Consider the following 6,143-nt stretch of genomic DNA (forward strand, 5'->3'; position numbering starts at 1 on the left):
CAAAACAAAGCGAGCCGCCAACCTAACTCTACTATCCGGTTCAAGTCCCCGCTGCGGGAAGCATTGCACAGTGGGCCAATAGGCCGGCGCAGGCGGTCAAAATCCCGGACGGGTTTTGAGCTCCAGGGTCGCTAAATGGTACTCTAACCGAACGTGTGACTCCACCAATAGATTGCTCTCCGAGCAGAGAATCCATTGGTGGTATCGCAAGTTTGGTTTGAGTCTTGTTTGGCGATTCTGCAGCTCAAAACTCGTGTTTAGTTTCGGCCGCCTGCGCCGCGCCAGTCTTATGTCCTGTCCCGCTGTGCGGTGGTAGGCCGGCACGCCTACAGCGTCCACACTGACGTTGACGTTGAGGGCCGACCAAGACGGATTCCGACGTTCGTCTCCGAACAAACCGGCCGGCTGAACTTGTCCATTTGAACTTCAAGTCAAAAGCGCAAACGAAACGTCACGTCACTACTGCGGACTGCGCAGCAAGGTGTTTCCGTTTCCGTCGCTCTGTCTCTCTCGCACTCATGGCGGCATGCCGTATGGGTGCTAGAGAGACAGAGCGATGAGAACGACTCTCGGAATCAGTCTGCAGGTTTCGAACTTGCCGCGCCGGCCTCTGCGCGCGGCTAGGCCGGGGGAATGACCGTGCCGTTGGCAGCACTGCGCGCGGCGCGTGGAAGTTCGCGCGGCGGCCGCGGGGGGCGCCACCGCGCGGGCCGACGTCACCGCCTCAACCGCGCCGGCCGCGGGGCGGGGAGGGAGGGGCGGGGAGAGGAGGGGGGTTGCTCGTGGCGGTGCGGTGGTTGGGGCGGGGAAGGCCGCGAAAGAGGCGCACAGCGGGCCAAAAGACCGGCGCCGGCGGCCAAAACCCTAGACGTTGTTCAGCACCGCAGTGGCTAAACAGGACTCGAACCGATCGTGTGACCCCACCAATGGATTCCTCGTTTGGAGAGCAAATAGGGTCACACGTTCGGTTCGAGTCCCACTTAGTGAATGTGGAGCTCAAAATGCTTCAAAGAACTTTGGCCGACTCTACCTGTCTTCTGGCCCGCTGTGGGAGAGTGTGGCGGTGGAGGGGGAGGGGAAGGTCGCCAAGGGACGGGACGGTGGCAGTGTGGCAGTGCGGGACCACGATCATAATGATGCCTTCCATCGCCAGTCGCCAGTCGTGCAGTTGGAGATCCAAGAAACTTGGCTGCGTCTGTTATAGGTTATTTCCTGTCGGCCCAAAACTGGCATCTCGGTAATTTTGTAATTTTATTGGGCATTTGCCAGTTGGGGCTGTCCAATGCTAGCGCGCAGGCGCATCGCCCAGCATCGCCGACGTAAACGGTCCCTTCGCGAGCGGCACGAGGTGGACGCGCCGCGTTGGTGAGGCTTCAAAATCTTCGATCAGCGTGCCAGCTCAACTTGGCGGGCGGTTAGGGCCGCGCCGTTCCACAGTGGGCCAGAAGACCGGCGCAGGCGGCCGAAACACTAGACGCGCTAGCTTCGGAGTCGCTAAAGAGGACGCGAAGCGAACGTTTGACCGCGCCAATGGATTGCACTCCGAATGAGGAATCCATTAGGGTCACACGTCCGGTCTTAGTGCCATTTAGCGACTCTGGAGCCCAAAACGCGTCTAGAGTTTTGGCCACCTGCGCCGGTCTTCTGGCCCACTGTGCGTTCGCGCCGGCCGGCACTGGTTCGGCCTGTTGGCATCGCTGGCGCGCCGCGGCGGGTCAGGTTCGCCGGCGGCACGCACTCGGATCATTATCCCGTCCCGCCGCACGGCTCTCCATCTCTCTCGCACTCGTGGCTTGTCCCGCGAGGGTGCGAGGGAGACAGAGCGACTCTTCGGAGCCAGCCCGCCGGGGTCAGGATGCACATTATTTGGGCGTGCGGATCCTTCCCTGCCTCTGCGATCCTCTTCCAGCCTCGGCCCAGCTCGTCGGCGCGGTCGGATAAATGCCAACGGACGCGGCCCGGCGGCCAGGGTTCCCGTTGCGCCGCGAGGCGGCCCGGCGCACAGTGGGCCAGAAGACCGGCGCAGGCGGCCAAAACCCTAGACGCGTTTTGAGCTCCAGAGTCGCTGAACAGGACTCGAACCGAGCGTGTGACCCCACTGGTGGATTCCTCCTTCGGAGAGCAATTCATTGGTGGGGTCACACGTTCGGTAAGGGCCCTATTTAGCGACTCTGGAGCTCAAAACGCGTCTAGAATGTTGGCCGCGCTCTTCTGGGCCACTGTGCGGCAGCCGCTCCTGGCGATGTGAGCGCCTGACGGCGCCAGGGTAGGCAACCCGCGGGCAGCGGTGCATGATGTTGCCCACTCGCCATTACCATTACCATTAAGTGCTAGACTTGACTTGACTTGAAAGGCTAGACCTGATCTTATGCCGGTTGGGGCCCGGTAACTGCCATGTTTGCACTGCACAACATGACATACCATCCGGACAAAGAGCAGGACCACACATGATCGTATGCCATTTCGGGCCCGACACAAGCTCGCCTGCACTGCAAAACGAGACATGGCCGTCCTTACTGAGGTGACACTTCATCGCACGGAAAAAAAAATAATTAGTTGGTGCAACCAATGTTTCGGTGTTTTGGCCCAACTAAGATTTTTTGTTCCAATAACGAAAATTGCGTTCGAAGAGCGAAAAATTTGTTAGAAGAGCGGAAAGTTCGTTGCAGCAGTGAATTCGTTGGTTGGCACGACCGAATTAAGAGCCGGCTACTGCAACGATATCCTATTTGCTGCTGCAACTATGGATTCGTTGAGGCAGCAAACTTTTCTGCTCTTCTGGCGAAATTTTCGTTACTGGTACGGAACATCTTAGTTGGGCCAAAACCAACCGAAGCATCGGTTGCGCTAACCAAAATTTGGTTGGACTGACTAAGTATTTTTTTCCGTGCGCGGCGGGGAAGAGCCTCGCCAGCACGGCGGCTCTTCCCGCACCACCGCTACCTATTATTGATAGTTGATAAGTTGTTGTTGTTATTGTTGTTGTTGTTGCTCCTGTTGTGGTCGTCCTCGGTGTTGTCAGGCGCCTCGTTGACGCTGCCATGCGGGCAATGGCGCCACTGTTAAAAAAAATCTGAAAATTCAGACCACTTTTGTCAGACTTGGTGGTCTGAATCTATTTTTCAGACTTGTTTCAGACTGCTTGTCTGAAAATTTTGCCTTCCGGTATGAAAATTGCGACTTGATCGTCTCAGAACCTGAATTCAGACCAGCGCAGTCTGAAAATTTAGATGGTTAAGTCTGAAAATTCAGACCAACCCAAGATTTCGTTTGTCCGCTAGATGGCGCGCATGTTGTGGAACATACCTACTTCTGTTTAAAAGGCTTCTAATGTGAAAATATATCAGTTGAAAAGTTCCAAATGGACAGGACTTAATCGGTCATATGAGAACCATTCTCTGCTGCAAGATTTATGTCCGTAATATGGGTGGAAGTTGAACAATCCACATTCTAATTTACCTCTCGCGGGTGGCTCCGTGTCGCCATTTCCTTGGGTGCCACAGGCCGGCCTCTCGAGAGTCAGGGAAAAGAACAGAGGACCTTCTCCCTCATCACAATTTTTACTCAATGTTGTCCTCTCTGGAGGTTCACACACACCTGAGATTCTTTCTATGTCATATTGAACATGTCACGAACCTTAAAGTTCACAATCTTCGTACAGGACTGAATTTTCAGACCACCAAACTCTTAAATGCAAGACTCTCGAGTTCTGAATTTTCAGACCATCTAAATGGTCTGAATTTTCAGACCTAAAGTCTGTTAATAACTTCTTACCAATTTGGTCCGAAATTTCAGACTTTTTTTTTAACAGTGGCCGGTAGCGCCCTGCAAACTGATTCCGAGAGTCGTTTTCGTCGCTCTGTCTCTCCCACACGCCCAGGTCATCCCCTATAAGTTCGAGAGAGACAGAGCGACGAAAACGACTCTCGGAATCCGCCCTCTGCTGTCGGTAGTCGCCGCCAGACGGACAAGGACTCGGGCGAGAGTGAGTGAGATGGACGAGCGTGTCACCGGCTCGGCTCGGGGCTCCAGGCGACGCGACACCAACGAAGGGGAAAGCTGGTTTCGGCCGATTTGGGGCCGGCCGGCCGTGGACTGGGAGTACCCAATCAGGGGACCGCTTGTAAACCACGTCGACGACGGCCATTCGACGCGTTTGGCCTGCTCATCTGTCGGGGGCCAAGCACGGTGGGCCAGAGACCGGTGGAGGCGGCCAAAACTCTAGACGCGTTTTGAGCTCCAGAGTCGCTGAACAGGAGTCGAAGCGAGCGTGTGACCCCATCGATGGATTCCTCGTTCGAAGAGCAATCCATTGATGGGGTCACACGTTCGGTTCGAGTCCCATTTAGCGACTCTGGGGCTCAAAGCGCGTCTAGAGTTTTGGCCGCCTCCACCGGTCTTCTGGCCCACTGTGCCTAGCTAGACTAGTCGAGGCTGGTCGCAGCACTGATTCCGAGAGTCGTCTTCGTCGCTCTGTCTCTCTCGCTCCCATACGAACGCTCTATGAGAGCGAGAGAAGCAGAGCGACTATAGTTGAGGCAGGTCGCGGGGTCACGCAGCGGCCTGATTCGGAGAGTCGCTCTGTCTCTCTCGCACCCGTGAGAACGCCCCATGAGTGCGAGAGAGACAGAGCGACGGAAACGACTCTCGGAATCGGTCAGCAGGGCGTGAGTCATCCATCGTGTGACCTAAAAATACGTCTCCTGAATTTTTCGGACGTCCTCTATCTAACCAATTTTACCAAAGCGGAATTTAACGTCGATTTGAAGGGCAAACAACTTCGTCAAAATTTTTACACCGTTATTTAGATTTCACGTTATTTCACGTTATTTTATTGTTATTCCAACGTTATTTCAAGGGAATTTCAACGTTATTTCAACGGCGTTTCAACGATATTTCAAGTTATTTCACCGTTATTTCGACGTTATTTCACGGCTTTTTCAAGGGAAATATACACCAAAATTCAAGTTTTTTGCCCCTTGCGTCGATCGCACCCCCTCCACCCCATGGGACTCGCAGTGAACCGTCTGCTCTAGCCCTAATCCCCTGAATGTGTAACTCCCCTCCCCCTCCCCCTCCCCTCCCCCTCCCCTCCCCTCCCCTCCCCCTCCCCTCCCCTCCCCTCCCCTCCCCTCCCCTCCCCCTCCCCTCCCCCTCCCCTCCCCTCCTCTCTTCACTCCCCTCCCCCCCCCCCTCGACCGAAGAATCCCCATCCATCCGGCGTAGGGACCCTCTCTGTCAGAGATGCGCACGCTGGCCGCGAATCCGGCCTTCTGATTGGGCGAGAGTAAACTGGGGAAAAACCGCCCGGTGCGAGGCCAGAGTGGAGGTGGAGGGGGGACGCCGCCCGGCCGGGAGCCTCGCAGCGCTAGTCTCGCACGGGGCAAAAATCGCCCGGTTTACTCCAGCGGTCGAGCGTGCGCATCTCTGACAGAGAGGGTCCCTAATCCGGCGCTCGCATCGGAATGCAGTGCCGGGGGGGAGGGAGGAGGAACGGGGCGGGTCAAAACGAAGCTGAAAGTCGTTTCCGAAAGCAGCGATCCCTTTTATGCCACCATTCCAGGGCGACATACCTGCCATGCCGCCCATCGATTCAAGTGAATTTTGAGAGAGCAGTTTTTTGGAGGGGAGAGAGAGAGAGAGGAGAGAGAGAGAGAGAGGAGAGAGAGAGGAGAGAGAGAGGAGAGAGAGAGGAGAGAGAGAGAGAGAGAGAGGAGAGAGAGAGGAGAGAGAGAGGAGAGAGAGAGGAGAGAGAGAGGAGAGAGAGAGAGGAGAGAGAGAGGGGAGAGAGAGAGGAGAGAGCGAGGAGAGAGAGAGGAGAGAGAGGGGAGAGAGAGAGAGGAGAGAGAGAGGAGAGAGAGAGGAGAGGGGGGAGAGAGAGAGAGGAGAGAGAGAGAGAGGAGAGAGAGAGAGGAGAGAGAGAGAGAGAGAGACAGAGGAGAGAGAGGGGAGAGAGAGGGGAGAGAGAGGGGAGAGAGAGGGAGAGAGAGAGAGAGAGAGAGAGAGAGAGAGAGAGAGAGGATAGAGAGAGGAGAGAGAGAGAGGAGAGAGGGGAGAGAGAGAGAGAGAGAGAGAGAGAGAGAGAGAGAGAGAGAGAGGCGTAAAGTATAGTCAGTTTTACTTCGAGTATTTTTCTCCCCCCA

The sequence above is a fragment of the Thrips palmi genome, unplaced genomic scaffold, assembly GCF_012932325.1.
Source record: "Thrips palmi isolate BJ-2018 unplaced genomic scaffold, TpBJ-2018v1 HiC_scaffold_19, whole genome shotgun sequence".
Lineage (NCBI taxonomy): Eukaryota > Metazoa > Arthropoda > Insecta > Thysanoptera > Thripidae > Thrips > Thrips palmi.